Source organism: Pararge aegeria, chromosome 20, assembly GCF_905163445.1.
Source record: "Pararge aegeria chromosome 20, ilParAegt1.1, whole genome shotgun sequence".
NCBI classification, from domain to species: domain Eukaryota; kingdom Metazoa; phylum Arthropoda; class Insecta; order Lepidoptera; family Nymphalidae; genus Pararge; species Pararge aegeria.
In genome coordinates, this window is record NC_053199.1 from 13,337,303 (window position 1) to 13,361,486 (window position 24,184).

Here is a 24,184-nt window from a genome sequence, read left to right on the forward strand (position 1 = left end):
CAAAATCCAAGATTGCCGCCACCACAAAATGTCAATATACTTTCTATTTCAAAACTCCCTCAACATGAGTATCAAATAAAAGGCTGTATTTTTTTGTCATAATCTTAAAAACCCACCAACCCGCGTTGCAACATCATGGAGTCTTAGTTTTTAACATCTTCCTCTTATGAAAGAGGCCAATTCCTAGCAGTTAGTTGCACATCCGAAGTCTATATAAATAAAATATAAATTTATTTATTTTATTGACTAGCTTTTGTAACTTTATCCGCGTTTATTTTGGGTTTTAAATTTATAAAATGGATATATCCCCCGAGTGTAGATAAAACACTTTCATAAAAATCGTAAATCAGACATACTTTAGCATGCATAGATGCCATTCTGAATAAGAGATCTCTCCCATGCACTCTAAAATGTGAGTATAAGATGATTTTCTAAAGCGCTTTTGTATAGGTACAATGAAGGTAGAATACAATAAATGATGAATTAAATGAATTTTGACAACCTCCCTTTGGGAGGTCTGACTTTAAAATTTCTAAATTTTCTCTTAGTTTTTATGAGCCACGCCAGTGGGCTCTGACTAAAAACAATTAAGAAGTCGAAACAGACTAGCCACGATGAGTATAGTCGTTTTATAATAGACAGCAGAAGGAAAAGGCTGGGAGCGATTATCACGAATTCACCAATTTCTTTCCGTTATAAGAAATTAACTTTAAAACTACTATTCAGATATAATAAAAACTTGGCTGATACACTACCAGCCATGCCAGCCTATATGTCTAGATTTTGTGATGACGTAACTTACCCGGGGAGTTCATAAAATCACTGATATAATCAGTTAATCGCAACACGCTCGCATCAACATCAACGTAACGTGTGGCAACCTATATCTACCTACAGTATGCGTCCGCCAGTCAACCGATCAGTTTACTGTTAAAAATAACCCTATAATAGCTTAGTCAGGCATAAAAAATGCAGATTAAATGCATATGTTATTAGCACTGTCGCAGTTTAAGATAGCAAGTACATCCCTACTAATATTATAAATGTGAATGTAAGTTTGTTTGTTACGCTTTCACGCAAAAACTACTTAACCGATCATTATGAAACTTTGAAAACATATTCTTGGAGATAATAGAAGTAATATAGGATACTTTTATCCCGAAATTATGCTCAGTTCCTTTGGGAGAGATGATGAAAAAGTTTGACAATTTTACACAGGGACTATATAAAAAATGATAGAAATGTTCTTCGTTAACCTTTAGCATAAAGATCAACTAACAATGCGATTTCGATTCGTCCTATAACGATTACTATTGTTTGTAAGTGATAGGAGGAACTGAGACTGGTCAGACAGTTCTTTTTAGATATTGTTTACGCGAATAGTTTTTTTTTTTTTATAAGATTACACAACTTAAAAATCTCAGTACAACTAAACCTAAATTTAATGTCCAAAAAACAAAAACTAACGCAGACGAAGTCGCGGGCAACAGCTAGTATAATATATATCTATAAATGTATACGTGAGGCAAAAACTTTGTACCCCATTTTACGACAATGTGGGCGGAAAGATGAGTATATATCCCACACTTATAGTTTATATAGAGCAGAAGTGCAAAATACTAATATTTTTCTTTAAATCAATGAAATAAATACATTAAATCCATAAAAAGAACATTACACACAATACCGCGTATTAACACACACAGGCATATATACTCTTTTTTATTTAATTACCACCACTATGAAGTTACGGAAATAAAAGAAGAACAAGAGAAAGACGGAAGTAGAATACAAAAGGCGGCCTTATCGCTTAGTAGCGATCTTTGCCAGGCAACCTTAGGATTAGAACAACATGAGCGAGAGCGGACAGGTGGTGTAAAATTATTATAAACCTAAATCCAAATAGCTAACTAAATACAAATACATAAACAAAATTGCACAAATAAAAATATTATAATCAATAAATATAAAATAATAAACTAGTATAACAATTTTTATAAATTTTTTATGGGAATAATAATTATTTGTTTTTAAAAATTACCAATATGTCGACAGTGTCAGTATCAGTGCCTTGGCGTTATCTGTGATTATAGAAGTTTAGTCTTTGACAAAAGAAGCCTAATTAAGTTCGTACTTATTATTTAATAGTCTGAATTAAGATCGATTTTTGACCACTGGGCGACCACTAGTATATCATAAATATCTATTCTTATATCTATATATGTATACTTTCATACCCATATGTTTGTAGTTATTACGTAAACATAGTTTTTTTTACAATGTGCTCCATCCAATTTCCACCTTTATAGTGGCTACGTGCGCTCAGGTTGTCTTTAAAATTTGAGAGATAAGGCGGCCTCTACACCCGACAACTAAGTTCTACTTTTGTTTTCCTTGTGTTGACTCTTTTTGTTTTTTCTGCAATAAAGTTTCTTTCTATTCTATTCTCTATTATCATTCCATCATTATCAACTCATTACCGACTTACACATAAGGTAAATAAATAAAAAAGTTCTCCTCTATTATCATTCCATCATTATCAACTCATTACCGACTTACACATAAGGTAAATAAATAAAAAAGTTCTCCTCTATTATCATTCCATCATTATCAACTCATTACCGACTTACACATAAGGTAAATAAATAAAAAAGTTCTCCTCTCATAATGAGAAGGGTTCAGGGCGTTGTCCATCACGATGGCCAAGTGCGTATTGGTAGAGTTCGCACGCATTCTAGAACGTTATGGAAAACTCTCAGGTTTCATAACGATGTTTTCCTTCACCGTTAAAGCTTGTGTTTGATTGCTTCAACTTACAACGCACCAAATTCAAGAGGTGCGTGCGGGGAAAAGAACCCGGTCCCCCGTACGGTCTAGACGTTCTAACTGCAAATGAAAAATCTAACTTTTCGAAAGCGAATTTTCAAGAAAAACAAACTAATAAATTCAAACCCCTTTCAAAACTAGTTAGAACGTAGATAATTCTACAACAAAAACACCGACATTGAAGGCAGATGGTTTTATTCACATAAAGATTGCAAGCTACTACTAGTAAAAACAATAATAAATAAATATACTACGTCAATACACACATCGCCATCTAGCCCCAAAGTAAGCGTAGTTTGTTATATAGAAACTAAGATAGCTGATTTTTTTTTTATAAATATAATACACTTGAATACTTATTATATACAGATAAACACCCAGACACTGATAAACATTCATGTTCATCTCACAAACATTCTCCAGTTGTGGGAATCGAACCCAAGGCCTTGGACACAGAAACCGGTCGCCGCCCACTGCGCCAACCGGCTGTCAACTGCTTGTAATGATACATTAAATTATCTACTAGGCTTTCCATCTGCATTTCATAAAGGAGATTTTCCTTATAATCATAAGACGTATCAGATAAACAGTGTTGTAATTTGGTATCGGCTTTTTTGTTTACCTGCGAAAAATGGTATATTATTAGGACGCAAAATTTTGCCCTACATTCAAAGATGATAATAAATGATAATTGGAATAACTAATCTATACTAAAATAAAACTGTAACTGCAAGATTTCTGTCATCATCATCATCATCACATCAACCGATAGACGTCCACTGCTGGACATAGGTCTTTTGTAGGGAGTTCCAAGTTCCACGATTCTGAGCCGCTTGGATCCAACGGCTACCTGCGACGCGCTTAATGTCGTCTGTCCACCTCGTTGGGGGTCGACCAACGCTGCGCTTACCAGTACGGGGCTGCCATTCCAGCACCTTGGGACCCCAACGTCCATCCTTTCTCCGAACTATGTGCCCGGCCCATTGCCACTTAAGCTTCGCGACTCGTTGAGCTATGTCGGTAACTTTGGTTCTTCTACGAATCTCCACATTTCTGATTCGATCGCGTAGAGATACTCCGAGCATAGCTCTCTCCATCGCCCGCTGAGTGACTCTAAGCCTTCTTATGAGGCCCATAGTTAACGACCATGTTTCAGAGCCATAGGTCATCACTGGCAACACGCACTGTTCGAAGACTTTCGTCTTCAGGCACTGAGGGATTTCTGACGAAAAGATGGCACGGAGTTTCCCGAACGCTGCCCATCCGAGTTGGATTCGGCGGTTCACCTCCTTCTCGAAATTGGACCTACCTAACTGGATCGTGTGTCCTAGGTATACGTATTCGTCAACAATTTCGAGTGCAGTGTTCTCAACGATTACTGGTTGAAGCGGAACATGAGCATTAGACATAATCTTCGTCTTGCTCATGTTCATTCGTAGGCCAACCTGTTGAGAAGCTCTGCTGAGGCCATCGAGCATCGTATTTAGGTCTCCCAGAGTCTCTGCCATTATGACTACATCGTCGGCAAACCGAAGTTGAGTGATGTACTCGCCGTTAATGTTGATGCCAAGTCCGTTCCATTCCAGAAGCTTAAAGACGTCCTCCAACGCAGCGGTAAATAGTTTAGGGGAGATAACATCTCCCTGTCGCACGCCTCGCTGCAATTGGATTGGTCTCGTAGTCTGATCCTGTATACGAACTGACATAGTGGCGTTTTTGTACAAACACTGCAACACTTGGATATACCGGTAGTCAATTCGGCATCTCTGCAGTGACCTAAACACAGCCCAAGTTTCCACCGAATCAAAGGCTTTTTCATAGTCCACAAACGCTAAGCAAAGTGGCCGGTTATACTCTTCAGTCTTCTGTATAACCTGCCGCAGCGTATGAATGTGGTCTATGGTACTAAAGCCCTTACGGAAACCGGCTTGTTCGGGAGGCTGGAAGTCATCAAACCTACGAGCGAGACGATTCGTAATGACTCTCGAAAACAGCTTGTAGATATGACTCAGCAGCGAGATGGGTCTGTAATTCTTCAACAAGGTATTATCACCTTTTTTGAAGAACAGAACCACCACACTCCTGTGCCATGCCTCTGGCGTTGTGCCTTGGTGAATAACGGAATCAAACAATCGCTGAAGGACTCTCAGTATCGGTTTTCCACCTGCCTTCAGGAGTTCTGCCGTTATTCCGTCATCACCCGGCGCCTTGCCATTTTTAAGCTGCTTGAGAGCCACACTAATCTCGTATAGGCTGACGTCTGGGATATCTTCGGTATAGTGTCGAGTTAATTTGGCTCTAGGATCCTTAGCCAAATCTTCAACAGGCGTCTGTACTGTGGTGTACAACTGTCCATAAAAGTTCTCAACCTCACCCAAGATCTCAGGTTTGGAAGAGACAAGACTACCATTATTGGTCTTCAGTCGCATCAACTGGCTCTGACCGATAGACAGATCTCTAGCGAACACTTTAGAGCCTCTGTTTTGCTCGATGGCATTTTTAATACGCTCTGTATTGAAGTGCCGCATATCACGAGTCTGTGATTTAGAGATCTGCCTATTAATCCGCCGGTAAGCGGACGCGTCTGCTATAGACTGTAGTCTCATCTCTTGCCTCTCCGTCATAAGCTTGAGTGTATTGGTTGAGAACCTATTGGCCTTGTTTCTACGGTGGGCCTTGTAGAATTTGGACCCGACTGTTTGGACAGTTTCCACCAGCCTGTTGTTCAAATCGTCCACAGTGTCGCAATCTGCTAGGCAACCGAACCGGTTCTGTAGTTCTAGTTGAAAGCTCTCGGGGTTTTGAATATGGGCACGAGTAGGCCGGAGTGTAGACTTCACCAGTCTGACTCTTTCAAGTTGAACGTTTATACTCAATGTGCCTCTTACCATACGGTGATCACTTCCGGTTTTAACCCTGTTGATCACAGAGACATCATTGAATACATGCCGTTTGGTCGACATGATGAAGTCGATCTCGTTTCTCGTGGAACCATCGGGGCTTATCCAGGTCCATTTCCTGTGTGGCCGCTTCTTGAAGAAGGAGTTCATCATATAAAGGCCCTCCTTCTCCATGAAGTCAGCCAACATTTGACCCCTGTGGTTCCGTTGCCCATACCCAAATTGCCCCACCCTCAACTCTGAACCAGTTCGCTCGCCAAGCTTCGCGTTGAAATCCCCCATCACAATATTGTAGTAGGTGTTCGAGGCATGTATGGCTTTTGAAATGTCCTCATACAAAACCTCTACATCCTCGTCTGGGTGTGCCGAAGTCGGCGCGTATACCTGTATGACCTTCAACGAATACCGTTTGGTAATTCTGAGTATAAGGTATGCTACCCTGCTCGACACACTTTCGACTAAGATTTCTGTACATTTAATATATTTTGAAAATTTTGACCGGAGGGTGCTTTATAATCTATACTAAGTCAAAAACATATTTTTATTGAATTTTTGTCTGTCTGTTTGTCTGTTTGTCTGTTTGTCTGTCTATCTGTCCGTCTGTCTGTCTGTCTGTGCCTGTCCGTCTATCCGCGCATCATGAGAAAACTACTGAACGAATTTAAATAAAATGTGGTATAGTGGTAGCTGATACTCCGGGTCAACATATTATAGGATACTTTTTATACCGATAAACAATAAGCTTCTCCCAGGAAATGAGATGAAATTTTGTATCAATTTTACTTCATAGCTCCGTTAAATTTGAAACGATTTTAATAATTATTTTTTTGTTTGAAAGTGTATACTATCAGGCATATAGTTCAATTTAATGAAGATCGGATAAATATTGTCGGAGATAAAGGACATATCTCTTCAGATAACAGCGAGTCGCAAAGCATATGAGACAACGATCGAATGCATGCGTACCATCCTGCTAATATTATAAATGCGTTTGTGAGAGTGGATGTTTGGATGGATGGATGGATGTTTGTTACGCTTAAACCGATTTGGCGGAAATTTGGCAGAAACATACAATATAGTCTGGAATATCTCATAGGCTTATTTTCATCCCGGAAAAGCAAACAGCTCCTACAGGATGGCATCGCTATTTTTTCGGCATTTGTCTTTCAAAATCCGCGCAACGGAGTTTTAGATTGACGTAGGTTTTTGGATAGTTCATCCAAATAAACAGTTTCATAATTAAAAATTATTATTTACCTGCAAATTCCTCTTTAAATTATTCAAATTCGACCTATTGTGTAGAACTAACGACGGTTGTTTAGAAAGGTTAAAAGCAAATAAAATGCCGAGGGCCGCCCGGCCGCGTATTATATAGTTTGTAAAAAAACTGGACCCGGTAGGTGGTGATGTAATTAGGTTCTTGATTTTTTTAAGATATTAAAACCGATAATAACCGATTTAATGCAGACGAATGGTGCAGATGAACAGATGTTGCGCGGGGCAGCTAGTTATATCTATATATATATATATATATAATTCAAAGTCCTGACTGACTGATAATCAACGCACAGCCTAAACCACTAGGTTTAGAAACTTGGAATTTTGACAGTAGGTTTAGGATTTATGAAACCGCGCATAAAGAAAGGATTTTTTTGAAAACCCACCCCCAAGAGGGTAAAATAGGGGTTCAAAGATAGTGTGAAAATCTGTCATTTTTCAAGCTATATCCATGACTTGATACTTTGGCTCCTAAAATAAAATAAAGAAACGTGTGTACCCCGGTTTTTGAACTAGCCGCTGACGAAGCCTCCCGGACCAGGCCAGTGAAAACTCATAAGTTATAAATTCCCGAATTGCTGGGGATGGAATCCGGGGCCTCCCACGTAAAACCACAGCACTCAGTGCTGTGCCAGCAAGGTCGTGTGTCCTTTTTTTTTAGTATTTAAATATTGAACTATAAATTGAAACCTTGACACGAAATTGTTTTTAGCACCGGATAACCCGTTGAGATACTTACGATAACGGGCTTAACAAAAGCACGGTTGTATCTAAACCAGAACTGGTCAAGTGTGTAAACATAAAGCGGAATAGGGTTCCGTAACCATGCTATTTCTTATATTACTTAAAAATAAGAGTTTATGCTTAAGACCGCACGCAAGAAGTGTGTTTTCACTTCTGGAGTGCGGAACAAAAGAATAACTGTGTTTTTTATAATCTTCAATATTTATAATGTTTTTTCAATATATGATATTAGCACGATTAACAGCTAACTGCACACACTAACCTCACGATGTAAACCAAATAATTGTTAAAATAATTATAATAACTATTGAATTAACAAACACAATTATTAGGTCTGAATTAAATACAGGTACAGCGGCACAAGAGCGAAGAGCAGCTGACTGTATCTTTCTCGCTCGGGCACACTCTGCGGTCCCGAGCTCAAGCGATCGAGCCTTTCACTTCAGAGCGTGACAGTTCAGCCTAACTTACTATCTACGGAAAAATCTGTGTGCAGTGCGCCAAAAGAAGTTTTCTCTTCAACTAAAATAATATTATAAATGCGAAAGTGTGTTTGTTTGTTTGTTTGTCCTTCTTTTACCCTCTCACTAAGCAACCAGAGAGATTTTTGGCATAGAGCTAGGTGAAAGGACGGAGAGTAACATAGGCTACCTTTATTCTAGGCAAACTAACGGCTCCCACGGGATTTGTTAAAAACCGTAATAAACGCGGGCTAGTCATGAATATTTATACGAAAAAGTTGTGTTTACGGTTAAATGTGCTTTCTAAGCAATGCACAAACATATTAACTTTAACCATCATATTTTTTATATAATCATGATCATCATCATATAAACCCATACCGGCTGGCCCAGTGCGGATCGGTGGATTCCACACACCTTTGAGAACATTGTGGCACTCTCAGATATGAGGGTATCCTCACGATGTTTGCCTTCACCGTTGAAGCAAATGATATTTTAATAACTTAAAACGCACATAACTTAGAAAAGTTAGAGGTGCGTGCTGGGATTCGAACTCGGCCCCCCGAAAGTGATGTCGAGCTTCTAACTACTTATTCAAAGAGATTCCAGAAAGTTGAGTATTTTGTGCAAGTATGTACTTCTACGTAACTTCTAACATATTTTCAGGTTCACAACTTAAATAAGAATTTCAGAATAAAATGGCTAAACTTATAGACATACAGAAAGACGGTTGGAAATACATAAGTTATTTAGTAATGTGTGACAACGGAACCCAAAAAGAGAAGTATGTTTTGATTTGATCACTGTAATGTATTGTTTCACTATCGCTTACGTGCGTATCTCACATTATGAATCGGTTATACGCAATTAAAGAAATTGGTTATTTATCATAACAATTCAAGTTGTCACCATAAAACCCGTTTATGTATTAGATATAATTAAAAATGACAGACCATCATTTTCTAGGTTTTGCTGTACTGTGCTAGTGTTATATGTCAAGATTGTGTAACTTTCGATTTTGAAAGAGATTTCAATAGTTCGTTCAGTAATGAAATCGGCGTGTGTGGAGGTTTTCTTATGTGGAATATTGGGAAATATGAAAACCTTCACATAGACAGCCCTTATACGGGCTGATCGAAATTTGTGTATCCAAACGAAAATTTGAGCTGTGCGTCGTCATTTACGTTTCTAATGACAGCAAACGGGGTGTTAGAAGTAAAACTTTTTATGAAACCGAAATCCGCAACGGATCAAGTGACGATTCTTTCAAAACAAATCATCGCGAGTGGCCAAGACGTGGTAGTTGGAAATTCCTGGATTCTTGGTTCAGATGAATTTTGGGCCAGTAGATGAAGAACTGTAAGGATAACAATAAATGCATTTGGAACTTTTGCTGGCTATTAAGTATTCGGTATTCCCTAAATTTTATAAAATAAAAACAAATACAAAATGTATTTTACAATAGCAAAAAATAATTTCAGATGGCATTATTATTTGATACTTAATGCCTAAAGAAATATTTTGATGCCACTTTTTTACAAGAAGAAGCCAACATTATTTGTTAATATTTATACAAATAAACACAATTAAAAGCAGTATGTGTGCAAACTTTGTCAAATACGAGTATAAGCATATAAAAAGTCTGGAAACTTTAATTCATAATACAAACTAAGAACAATAATTTCTTCTTCGTGTAAGTTATTCACTCTTCACTGACTTCTTGTGTTCTCCCATCAGCGGCTTCTATTGGCAGTTCAGTGGTAAAACAAAACGAGAATACTCATGAATAAAACAAAAAGTGCAGATCTGATTAGATGGACTCATCTTGAGAATCCTTCTTCCTTGGTTTCGACCTCGAACCATTAGTATCGTTTTTATTTTTCCCTATTGTTATGTGGCCAATGAACTTCAACATAAAAGTGCTAGTTTATCATCTGCATTGTACATGTCATTGAACCTCTAATACTCGACTTTCTACAATGGGTTTAACGTAACTTACATAAATTACAGGTGCGTGCTGGGATTTGAACTCGGCCCTTGAAAGCGAAGTCGAAGTCCCACCCACTCGGCTATCACCGGTAAACTGGACTTTTATTATTATTTATTTCCTTATACCACCAAAAAGTTCGACAGCTATTTGGGGGTTACTAAATAAATAATACAAAAACTCGCAGCGAGCCGCTCAACGCAAGCAGCATTTTTTTTTGAATAGTAATATTTGACTGCCCAAGCAGATGGCCCTCTTGATGGTAAGTGGAAATCCGTCGTCCATTAAAAGAACAACAAGCAGGGTATGCCAGAGACAGGTCCTGTAAAGTGCTGCCCTGTCCATCAACCTTTGGAGTGGGTTTTAAATCTTTAGTGCCTGTAATTACACCGGCTACCACGCCTTTCAGGCCCGATCTCAGCAATTCTTCTTGGCGACAGCAGTGCGGCTTAGCGGCAGAAATGATTTTAATTGATTCTCTAATTACCAGTCTAATTTCCAGTCAGTATTTGTTTTTTTCATGACACACATCGCCACCTAGCCCCAAAGTAAGTGTAGCTTGTGTTATGAGTACTAAGATAGCTGATGAATATTTCTATGAATACAATACACAGAATTACTTATAATATACAAATAAGCACCCAGACACTGAAAAACATTCATTTTCATCACACAAACATTTTCCAGCTGTGGGAATCGAACCCACGGCCACGACTCAGAAAGCAGGTTCGCTGCCCACTGCGCCAGTCGGCCGTCAAGATGCGATCAAGATCGGTATTAGAAGTAAGAGGCCGCAAGAATGCTCACGAACGTTATATGATGACCTTTATACTGAAACCCTAAATACTGCTCACGCCATTAAACCCTTAAATTATCCCCTTGAGGTCACAATATAAGGTGTTGGTCAAGTGTGATGTACCGAAAAAAGCTTAAAGTACTCAGCTACTCTTTTCGAACAAGAAATAAACATCAATTGTCGAGTTTGATGGTATATGCAAAAAACTTAATATTAAACTCTACTCTTCACTCAGATAGCGCCCCGCGGTACTCACGTTAGTTTTGATTTCTTAGGAACATCAGGGAAAAAAAATAAAAAAAAAATAATATACTACGACAATACACACATCGCCACCTAGTCCCAAAGTAAGCGCAGCTTGTGTTATGGGTACTAAGTTAATTGATGAATAATTTTTATGAATAATATACATAAACACTACTAACTTGTAATATATAGATAAACACCCAGACACTGAAAAACATTCATGTTCATCACACAAATATTGTCCAGTTGTGGGAATCGGCCTTGGACTCAGAAAGCAGGGTCGCTGCCCACTGCGCCAATCGGCATACAATAAGTATGTAGGCTGATACTTATGAATATACTTTTTTATTATATCTGCAGTGTACTTAGACAAAACGGCTCAGTCGGTCGGTTCGGTCGGAACTAGTTGCTTACTCAAGTTATTAACATTATAAAAAAAAAAGTATTGTGTGGTTTTATAATAAAACCACGGTAAAAGTTAAACCTTTTTTGACATTATCTACATTTAACTAAAAAATTTCGGAACAATATTTCATCCAGGGTATAATAATAATAATAAATATTTATTAACCACAATAAATAAAATACAACATACTACAAGAGGACAGAGAAAAATAAAAAAAAAATATAATATAATTTAGGCGTATGTTGCTTCGTTGTGGTCAACCGGTCACCTACTCAGCTCTGTGCCGCAGCACCATGTCAGTGAATGCCAAGGAATACTACAACGCTGATTTTCAGTATAAAAATCATAATACTTAACAATTATTTAGATTGTGAATATATGCACATCGAAAAACTGAAAACAAAATTTTATAATCGTGGAGTCATTTGGATCCGTTTTTCAATTATTGTCAATCTTTTTATTATCAATTCCATCTTCATCATAAATGTAACCAATATTTTATGAAGCACTGGCACACAGTGATAGTCTACTCGTATACTCTATAAACTACAGGCGCCGCCAGATTGGTCGCGGCTGCAATGACGAGTGCCTGTCACTTTATCCCTACTCCTCAGCCGACCGTCACGCGACATGCAACACACAGCCGAAAAAGTTTGAGACGTTGTATCAAAAGTTTCACTTTAAAAAACAAAACCGCAACGCTTAAACCAGTTTGTGTTGTGACGTACGTTAACACTAAGGCCACTGAAAGTCGAAAAAATCATATCCCCCTTCACGTGTGCAAATTTCCATGATAATAACGTAGACACGCGGACGAAACGGGTAAGCTGATTGGCTATTATGCAAATATAACCGCCGAGCGCTGTACTTCCGCCAATGAGATGCCAAGCCAAGCGTTTCATGGGGCAAGGGGTGATCTATTGACATTCATTAGCCTTCATAAGCCCATAAATTTTTAAAGCATAAAAATCTTATGAGACCTTTTAATGTCTTAGTAAGACTTGTGCTTTGTTGTCGATTTTCATTGACGGAAATGGTGTGATTTACTCAGCTTGCATTTTATTATTCAAACTAAATGTGCCCTGCAGTTTCCCCCACTTTTCAATGTCACAACTACAATTGCAACAATGCTGCTTGGTGGGAGAAATAAGCACACAGTCTTTCAAAATCCGCGCAACAGAGTTTTAGATTGACGTGGTTTTTTGGATGGGCATAGTTGAGGGCCTGAAAAGTGACAAAGGTTACTTTTTATCCCGGAAAAACAAGCAGCACAAGAAGCAGCGTGCGTGCGTGTGTGTATGTGTGCATGTGTGTGTGTGTGCATGTGTATCTGTTCTGTGGTTATTCAAGTTGGACCTATCGTTTGGAAGTTACGACGGGTATAGAAATGCTAAAAGCAAGAAAAATGCCGAGGGTCGCCCTTCCGCGTATTATATAGTTTGGAAATAAAATTGCACCTACCGGAGTGGCACTGCAATAAGGTTCTTGGTTTTTTAAGATATTAAAACGGATAATAACCGATTTGATGCAGACGAAGTTGCGCGGGTCAGCTAGTAAACACGACGCAGCGTACTATTACAATATCACAACTACAATTGCAACAACGGTGGCAGAAATCACGGCGGTTGTAGTTCCCAGAACGAGCTCACTAGATGTTCTTACAAAAAGTTTTCCAGATGTGTAGATCTAGTGTACAAACAATAAAGACGGTATAAATTATTACTTTGACTAAATAACAGATGTCAAGTTGCAGCGAATAAAGTTTATGATCGTGAAATAACTGGATTCGATTTAAATATGCAACGTTGCAATTTGCAATATATATTTTGTAATTTAATGAAGTCTAGGAGTAGTAGTGTTCATCATAAATAAATTTTATATTTTATCAAAATTACAGATTATACTTGGAGGAAATATCAGTATAAATAACTTCAACAGTCAATAAAATTGAAAATGACCAAACATCTCAGTAATGTAATATTATAACCAAACCCAATATATTTGACAGCCGAGTGGCGCAGTGGGCAGCGACCCTGTTTTCTAAGTCCAAGGCCGTGGGTTCGATTCCCACAACTGGAAAATGCTTGTGTGATGAACGTGAATGTTTTTCAGTGTCTGGGTGTTTATCTGTATATTATAAGTATTTATGTGTATTATATTCATAAAAATATTAATCAGCTATCCTAGTACCCATAACACAAGCTACGCTTACTTTGGGGCTAGATGGCGGTGTGTGTATTGTCGTAGTATATTTATTTATTTATAAAGAAAAATAAAGTGTTTTATTATTAATCCTAAAATTTAAGTAACATTGGTGGACGGTTCCCACAACGGGTAAAGATTTGTGTGTATACATGATTATTTTTCAATGGCTGTATGTATATATATATATATATATATATATATATATATATACTATATGTACTATACATTCATCAGTTATCTTAGTACCTATAAGACAAGCTACGTTTACTTTGGGGCTAGGTTGCGATGTGTGTGTTGTGATAATATATTTATTTTAAATAAATAACTAAGCAATACGTTCTTCATATTTGTTTAGAGGAACTTTTATATATATTATATATTTCTCTATAAACATCTTTCTTCGCTGTGAAGAACTAAATTTATGAAGTTACTTCATCTAGCAAAACTCAGCATCTTAATAAAACATCAATAAATACAATCATTTCCGCAATTCTGTTATTAGATCAAAAACCCAAGTCAAATATACAATAATACAGAAAAAGAAACGATTTCTTTTATGCATTAGCGAGCCAAACGTATTCCTAATATCGGTATAGAATGTTAAACAAAATACAAGTGAGCGCCTCTACACGGGTCAATGGGCAAAAGATCCGATTCTATACATTTTGTAGCCAAAGATCTTGTGGCGACTTTTGCGTATTCATTATTGAGCCCTTTTTCCCTCCTTTTTCTTCGGGTGTCGAATGAGGCAACCTATCCCGCTGTCTGTTACAGGCTATAATGCTATCGCTATCCGCTGACCTATCTACTCGCTCCACATTACCTTTTCTCGGATTGCTACCGACTAAACTCCAAGGTGTTCGAAACAGTAGCCTGGTGATTGGGCCATGGAGAAAAATTCACACGAATCTGCAATATATCACTGCACTACGTGTTCATGTACGAGTACTTTATGTATCTCCATGTAAGATACAGTGCAGTGATGATTGTTTCTAGTACAATCAGTGCCTGAAGAAGAATATCTTCGGACAAAATGATTCTCATACGTAGTCGCCAAGCATGGACCCTATATTATTATCAAAGCTTAAAGTAACTAGGGGTTGGGTTATCTTTGCTCGAATTATCTTTACTCAATCAAAACAGAAATATGGCAACCAAAAAAATCTATACATTTCAATATGTTGCGAATTTGCGTTGGAAACGAAGGAACGATGGACATTGGAATTATACCAAGGTGCCTAAATCACAACCTGCATTGATAAATTAACCACTCCATGGACATATGGCAATAAAAAAGTTGCAGAACGCTATGGATCGCACATTGAAAATGCTCAAGAAATATATAACAAGAGACATTCCGTTATTATAAAAAATATGAAAGTAAAATCATTTCATGTGCACATCCAGTTTGATGGCATAAAATTACAAAAGACAAAGTTAAAAAGGATTATTTAAACCTGCGTTATGCCTACGCACATTTCTCACTTTCTTCTTATTTGCTGTTGTCGAAGTCTAATTTCTTCTAGAAAGTTATCAAACGGTTGTGTCCACGCAAATAACAGGAATTGACAACGTATGTCTAAATAGATCACAACCGGTTACCTTATAAATGAAACATACACAGCATGGAGTCAAACCATTTATAAATAAATACCACTAGCTCCTTAACTATCTGAATTGAGATTACGAACTTGATTTATCTGGCGTCCCTACTGTACAGGACAATTTACAACCTTCGTTCGGGATTACCGCATCTTCGTCTTATTAAGACCTCGGTCTAAATTTTCCGTACCTTAGGGTAGCATTTTTTTAACGGATCATTTGTTACGGCCGGTCGACACTATTCCAGTATATTTTCTTCAATAACTTATTGTCTCACGACGTTGGCACCACGTCATAAATTGTAACGCTGAAATCCGGTCTTAAATGAAAATGCACTAACTTGAGCTATGAAAATGAACGAATACTTTCACGTGTCAATACTTTTGTTTTTACATATTTTTTTTACAATATTAGAAATACGAAAATTCTTTTTGCACACAAAGTTACTTTTGCATTCGAAATATTTAGAGGGTTTTTAGGATAGAAAAAACCGTGTGCATTCTTTCAAGACCTGTTGAAACCTAAACAAGTTATCTATATCCAAGAAAACACAAAAAAATGTGGTTACTGCCGGAAGAAAGAAGAATAATCCAATAAATACAATTTTGCAAGTTAAATTTATAGGATATAGTCAGTTTCTACATTGAATACCCGTACCGAATCTCAATCATATAGCCTTAAGTATGTGCCAGCGCAGTAGTTAGTAGCTTCTCACCGGGCAGTGTGCAGTGGTCACTAGATCCAGTGACTGGAGTGCTATGAACTGGCATTAAATCGAAGTAGCATTTTGTTTTTTTTTTAACGGACCGTTTGTTAGGGAAAGATTTGTAACCCGGACCAATCGACTGATTTGTGTGGTACGGTAAATAAGAAGGTTAGAAGAACATTGTTATGTTTAAAACTGAGGTACGAATTTGGTTCGTTGTGCTGTCAATTTTATTTCGCTACCCATTGCAATGGAAGATTTTCCCCGACACCAATTTGTTTTTTTATATACTAACAAGCATTATAACCTAAACTTATGGCTAACCTTAACTACCGTAACCGTTTTACAGCGAACAGCGAATTACATTTTAAACCGTCTACAACAGAATCGATTTAAATAGTATATACCCCCGTATCCTGTTTAATAAGGCCGAGTGACGCATTGGGCAGTGATCATGCGTCTGAGTCCAAGGCCGTGGATTCGATTCCCACAATTGGAAAATTTTTGTGTGAGGAACATGAATGTTTTTCAGCGTCTGGGTGTTTATCTGTATATTATATTTATGATGTAAGTATTTATGTATATTATTCATAAAAATATTCAACAGTCATCTTAATACCCATAACACAAGCTACTTTGAGGCTAGATGGCGATGTGTGCATTGCCGTCGTACATCTATTTTATTTTTTTATAATTTTTTTTTATTAGTGTTTTTACCTACACTTGAAGGAATTATCAATTTTATAAATTTAAAATGCATATATATATTTTCGGAACCGACAGGATTTGAAACTGCGACTCTCTCCCAATCGTGGCCTGAGCACTCTCTCCAATTAAGAAATTAGTAAAATGCCTTCTAGAAGATGAATTCTAAGTGGAAAACCATCGCATATAAACTGAGAAAGACTTCGCAGAGCATGCAAGAAACACGTACCTACTGCAAAGTGTCGCCCCATGTGTCTGTAATTACATCGGCAACGCCCTTTAGACCGGAAGCAAAGCTACTTTGTGGCAGATATAATAATTTTATCAGTGTGAAGGTTTATGTATTTAGGAGATAGTTATGAGAAAACAAAATTTTTTTTTCTGCACAGTGATATTTCGAATCGCTCTATACCTACCAGATGTAAAGGGAATATAAAACTATTTCAATAATAAATCAAATAACATTCTAATATTTTCTTGCTGGTGTGATGGAGCGTAAATATGATAGAGACACGCGAACACCGAGTAGGAAACGTGGGGTGTTTTAAATACATCGAATTAATAAATTTTCTTTCCTCTCTGAATTAAAAGGCTTTGGGCCGTAGTCCACCACTCTGGCGAAATTCCTATTGGCATACTTAGCAAGCCTTTTAGAATATTATAGAGAACTCTCAGGCATGCAGGTTTCCATTTTAACGTTATCATCATCATTACCATATCAGCCTATTACTGGCCCACTAAATGGCACGGGTCTCCTCCCACAATGAGAAGGGGTTAGGGCCGTAGTCCACCACTCTGGCCTGGATTGGTGGACTCCACACACCTTTGAGAACATTATGTAGAGAACAAGAGTTGAAGCAAGTGATATTTCAATTACTTTAAACGGACATGACTTATAAAAGTTAGAGGTGCGTGCTGGGATTCGAACTCGGTTTTCCAAAAATGAAGTCGAGCTCCTACCTACTGGGCTATCACCGCTTCACTTTTCGGGCTTTCGGGCTTTCAAGGTTAAAGCAAATGATATTTAATAGCTTGAAATGCAAATAACTAGTTCCTTCGTCTCACCTAACGTCAAAGGTTGTCTGGAAGACCGCCTTTGCTCGCCCTATTTCCTAAGCCTAAGTTTCTTCTATGTGATCGGCCCTGCGATCCTGCTTTCTGGGTAGACCCAGGCCGTGGGTTCGATTCCCACAACTGGACAAATTTTTGTGTGTTGAACATGAATGTTTTTCAGTGTCTGGGTGTTTATTTGTATATTATAAATATTAATGTATATTATTCATAAAAATATTCATCAGTCATCTTAGTACCTATAACACAAGCTACGCTTACTTTGGGGCGAGATGGCGATGTGTGTATTGTCGTAGTATATCTATTTATTTAAACAATAATTTCGAAAAGTTTGAGTTTGAAAGTGGCGTAAGTGGAATTCTGTCCACCACACACTATCATCGCTTCTTTACTCACCAGGCTATCATCGCCTAGTCAACATGTAATCAAACTAGCCTACCCTAATACCCTTGCATTTTAGACAGTTCTTAATGATTGTAATGTAATATCAAGAATACGGTGGCATGTACAATTATATACAATGTCTTGTACAATTATTCATGTAATCGGATTTAATTAATGTAGTATGGGAGCATGTCAAACAGCGCGTGTCCCACATGGAATCAATTAGGGTAAGTTAATCATACGTGGCACTGAATATAACGTGTCAAGGAGCATAGACAGATAGGAACTTCAGTCTAAAGCCATCTCTCTATTATGGCTAATTGTTCCGAGGAATACCTGAAAGCTTCACTTGATGCTGTCAAAATATTCTATTTATTTGACTACTTCAAAACAAAGGAGGTTATCAATTTTACACGCTTTATATAAGCTTCACCTTTATGTATCTATGTAACCGACCCCCTTGAGCTCGATTTTGTCCAACTTTAAACGATCAGATTTCGTTCAAACTTTGTAGACATATCGAGGACCGATGACAATACACTAATTTGAGAAGATTATTCCAATTTTCAATATAAAAAATAAGATTTTTTTAGTTTTTTTCGAACTATTAATTATAATTACTACAGCGCCATCTAGACCCAAATGTAAAAAAACCTATGGCGTTACCAACATACTGCGTTCGCGTACCTAACAGCTCCACAGAAAACATTAAGCTACTAGATGGGCTAATATTAGTTTATTTATTGTTTTTTTTTTTTATCTATTAGTTTCACTCTACGCATATCTGTCAATAAAATATTTATAACCAATGATTGGTAATCGCTGTAGGCGATATCACAGAGGGCGTATATTCCCAAAGTCACCTCGCACGACACCCGCGAGGAGTGTTGGTGACAACTGTATTGACGGCCGATTGGCGCAGTTTGCAGCGACCTTGCTTTCTGAGTCCAAGGCCGTGGGTTCGATTCCCACAACTGGAAAATGTTTGTACGATGAGCATGAATGTTTTTCAGTGTCTGGGTATTTATATGTATATTCTAAGTATTTATGTATATTATTCATAAAAATATTCATTAGTCATCTTGGTACCCATAACACAAGCTAAGCTTACTTTAGGGCTAGATGGCGATTTGTGCGTTGTCGTAAAATAAATAAAAAAAAGTATTCCGATCTACCGCCACCACACGGCATAATATGTTAGTCAACACCAGCTTGTGTACTAAATTTCATAACAGTCTGTAAATTCGAATGTTTGTTACGATATATCCCAAAAAGTATGAGTCGAATTACAATTTTTTTTTACTTGGATTACGTTTAGTCCAACTTATGGTTTTTATGGTGGTCATTGAACGTTAGTATTGACAAACATTAACATATTTATATTTATATTTATATAATTATATAATATTAATCAAGCTAAAACCGTGTAGGGTGACGTCTATTCATACAGATACCACCATTCCTCTAAGGTTTTTGACTCGTTGAGCTCTGTCAGTATATCTGGTTCTTCGACGGATCTCCTCATTTTCCCATACTCTATGCATAGCTCTCTCCATTTTATCTGAGCCTTCTTTTAAAGAAACGTAGTCAGCGATTACGTAAAATATATATCATTTCATAGTCAATCCATTACCGGCCACTACAGGGCACTGGTCTCCTCATAGAATATGAAGGGTTTAAGCCGCAGCCACGCTGGCCAAGGTCGGATTAGTAGACTTCACGCGCCCTTGAGAACGTTATGGAGAAATCTCAGGCATGCCGGTTTAAAGCCAGTGATATTTAAATAGCTTAAATTAAAAACATATATAATAACATATAACTCCGAAAAATCAGTGGTGTGTGGCGGGCCTCGAACTCGGTCTCCATGAAAGGAAAGCCGGAACCTTATCCACTAGGCTATCACCGTTCTTAAATTTAAATATATATATATGTATATACGTACGCAGAAATATCAACATGACGCACGGTGACAGTCGAACAGACTGAAATGTGTCACCCGTGGTCATACAGATATAATAGATATTTGGAATAGTAATGGTGGCACTGCATATAAATAAATAAATAAATAATAAATATACTTCGACATCGCGAATTAGCCCCAAAGTAAGCGTAGCGTGTGTTATGGGTACTAAGATGGCTGATGAATATATTTTATGAATAATATACATAAATAATTATAGTATACAAATAAACACCCAGACACTGAAAAACATTTATGTTCATCACACAAACATTTTCCAGTTGTGGGAATCGAACCCACAGCCTTGAATCGGCCGTCAAATGGTACTCAAACGCCTCCAAAAGCTAGCTTCAGCATGGCAGAGATCTTGCGATCTGTACTGCATAACGACCGAAAACTTATACATTTTCGTAACACAACAAAAGAAAAGAGCCCATAAATCTTCTCCGTTCCCTAAAATTTAAATGGCAAAATAAAGTGATAATAGTTTGGAACATCCGCCTCGCAACGTGTCAGCTTACCGCCTAACGTTTAAGATAAAACTTTAAGAAAGGAGTATGATAATAAATCGCCAAGTTTCACCGCTTCTTGCCAGTCTACAACATCGCTATACATGTGCTAGATGTGGTCGTAATTAAACTTTTCCTGGCAAAGCTCGTCACAAAAATACTTGTTATATTTAGAACACGTGTTCTAAATATAAAAGTGTCACAGTACAAACAGTGTGAATAAATAAATATTATTACGTTAATAAAACCTTTTTTTATTGAAATAAAATCTTTTTGATTAATTTTAATATTTATCGTCAATCACTACTGCATTTTAGTTATTTTTTTCCATACGCCAAAGAAGTATAACTTCCGACGCGTGTACATAAGTACACACACTCTATTTGTATATTCTATTTTGCCTGAAGTGATTGTTGAATTTATGCCTTTATTCCTGCACCTATCCTGTCTGTACGATTAGGGTGTTTCTTTTTTTTATAGGCCCTTGACTGTAATCACATCTGATTATAAGTGAAGTTGCGGCCTAAGGTGGAGCACGCTTAATTAATTTAAATATAAAATATGTGGCAAAGGACTGACAAAGAACGTTTGAATAAATGTATTCAACGAAATGCACTACTTTTATGTAAATAATATCATGTTGTTCATTCAACTTCGTTCGTAATTCCTATTGTCTTTGAATAAGCAAACAGAAGCTATGAGAGCGATTTATTTTAAGTGACATGCCTTGACTGAGACTAAGTGAAAGTGTCCGAGCCTATCTAACAGTTTTCGTTTGCAGCCCAGTGGACTACAAAGCTTAGCAGAAATAGCTTTACCTTGGAACATAGTACATAATTATTTATTCCTAGGTCACATCTAGAATATTCTATATCCTTTACTTGCCTTGTCCTACCTTATGACTTAGCAACGGCATAAATTAAGGCGACGGGCATTATGGAGCAATATTCGAGACAACGATGTTTTATTACCATACTTCGGGTGTGACTTTAAGACGTGCGTTGCCTTCCTACATGATAGTTAATAGGTAGGGAGCTAGTGGCAATTTTCCAATTCCAGTACACGATTACTCCAAACTGAAACCTTTGAGCTTAAAAAATGATATTTTTGTATCAATAAAATACTAAATTCATTTCAAAATTGATTGAGTTAATCAATCCATAATCGGTTAATGAGGAGTAAAATGTATATGTGAGCGTTGACAGGGTTTATTGACCTCACGTGCTTATTTTGCGCGCCTACCAGTGCGGCACGGACCAAATTTATTTATTTATTTATACTCTTTATTTGTATTATGAAGCGCGTTTTTTCTGTTTTTTTAAATACATATACACCTGCAAGTAGCCCAATTTAAAAAAATGCTATTAGTAGTAGGAAGAAACAGTATTAAAGTCTTCCACACCAACTTTCAACAAAAATATCTACCACCAGCTCTCCAGCTATTAGTGTTTGAGCGCCGCTTTTGTAAAGGATTTCGGATTTGTGATTTTATGTTCTGGCATAAATGTGTACGCTTAATGTATTTAGAGACTTCAAGCTACGATACAGCTTCATCATTATCAATCTATTACCAACCCAATACAAGGATCAAATCTCTTCTGAGAGGGGGAAGTACTTAGGCCGAGGTACATAAAAGGAATTTGTTTAAAGAAAATTGCACACAATTTTACAATATACTACCGGTACACACCTTGGAGATGTCTCTTAAAAAGTTTTTACTAAACGTAAGCTTATAGAAAATTCCTATCATGTAATAAAGGCTTGGTGATGACATTATACTATAACCAGGTTGCTTCTTAAATATTTTCAAATGACAATGTGAGATGGTGATAACAAAAAAAAACATCCGGTTAAGTTTGTTATGGAGTTTTTCTTAGGCGTTTTTGAAACCCTCGTAGCTTTAGATTTAAAAGTTTACGAATTTGGCATTGCCATCATCTCACTACTATACATTTTTCATTAAATGTACGCATCATGAGTGCAATCTATGGGACTACTTGAATAAAGATTATTTGACTTTGACTTTGACTTTGCTGTAGATTAGTTGACTTCACACGATTTTAAGAATATTATGGAGAACTCTCTTTCTGGCATGCTGGTTTCCTTACGATGTTTTTCTTCACCGTTAAAGCAAATGAATTTTTTTTATAATACACACATCGCCATCTAGCCCCAAAGTAGCTTATAAGCGTAGCTTGTGTTATGGGTACTACGATGACTGATGAATATTTTTATGAATAAAAATACCTTTAATATACAGATAAACACCCAGACACTGGAAAACGTTCATGTTCATCACACAAACATCTTCCAGCCGTGGGAAACGAACCCACGGCCTTTGACTCAGAAAGCAGGGTCGCTACAAACTGCGCCAATGGGCCGTCAAATAAATTACTTAAAACGCACATACCTCCGGAAAGTTGAAAGTGCGCCTTGTTCCTTCAATCGTTAGGCTATCATCAATATTAAGATTACCTAAGTCATTGCTAAATTCGAAAGTTCGTCTAGCAAGATAGCACTAAATTGAGGTAGTTTGCATATAAATGGTTATGAAACAGTGTGATATGGGATATTTTATCCCGGGAAAATGCACAATTTCTATGGGATAAATTTTAACTGCAATCCTGTTATAACCATATCACGCTTATACGCTTTATAACATTCGTCAAGAATAGGGATACAGAACATGCGAGTGGTGCTTTATGGTGACAGCAGACCAGAGTTCAGTTCTCACCAACCCTCTTCTGATTAAGGAAAGAAAAGAGAACGGGTAGCAGTGTCTTTCAAATTCAAATTCAAAATTTCTTTATTCATGTAGGCCTATCACTGGCACTTGTGAAGCGTTCATACATAATTGTTTACATAATTGTAACGGGATGGTGATAACTTCGTTCGCCAACTTAAATCTAAAGCTACGAGGGTTACAAACGCGCCCTGGTCTAAGAAGAGCCCACAACAAACTTAGCCGGGTAAATTTATTTTTTTGTTATCACCATCTTCCAGTAAATTTAAATTAAGCTATGAAGCTAGAGCAATTCACACCCAAGCTTTTTTATCGTTTAAATAATCCTTAATGTTATAATAGGATTTTTCTGTAAGCTTACGTTTTATATAAACTAAGCTAACTTTTATGCTTCTACTACCATCTACTGCAATAACATACACGTCTGCCAAGCGTAGTGATTATGAGAGATTTTATGTCCAGCAGTGGACTGTAAATTGGCCATTCATGACGTTCGAGAAGTAGTACACATGGACAAATCGCGTGCACTTCATTTTGCAATGCTTACCAACCCGCAACGTAAGCTCACAGAAAAATCCTATTACAATGTTAAGGATTACTTAAACGATAAAAAAGCTTGAATGTGAATTGCTCTTCATAGCTTTATATATTTTTT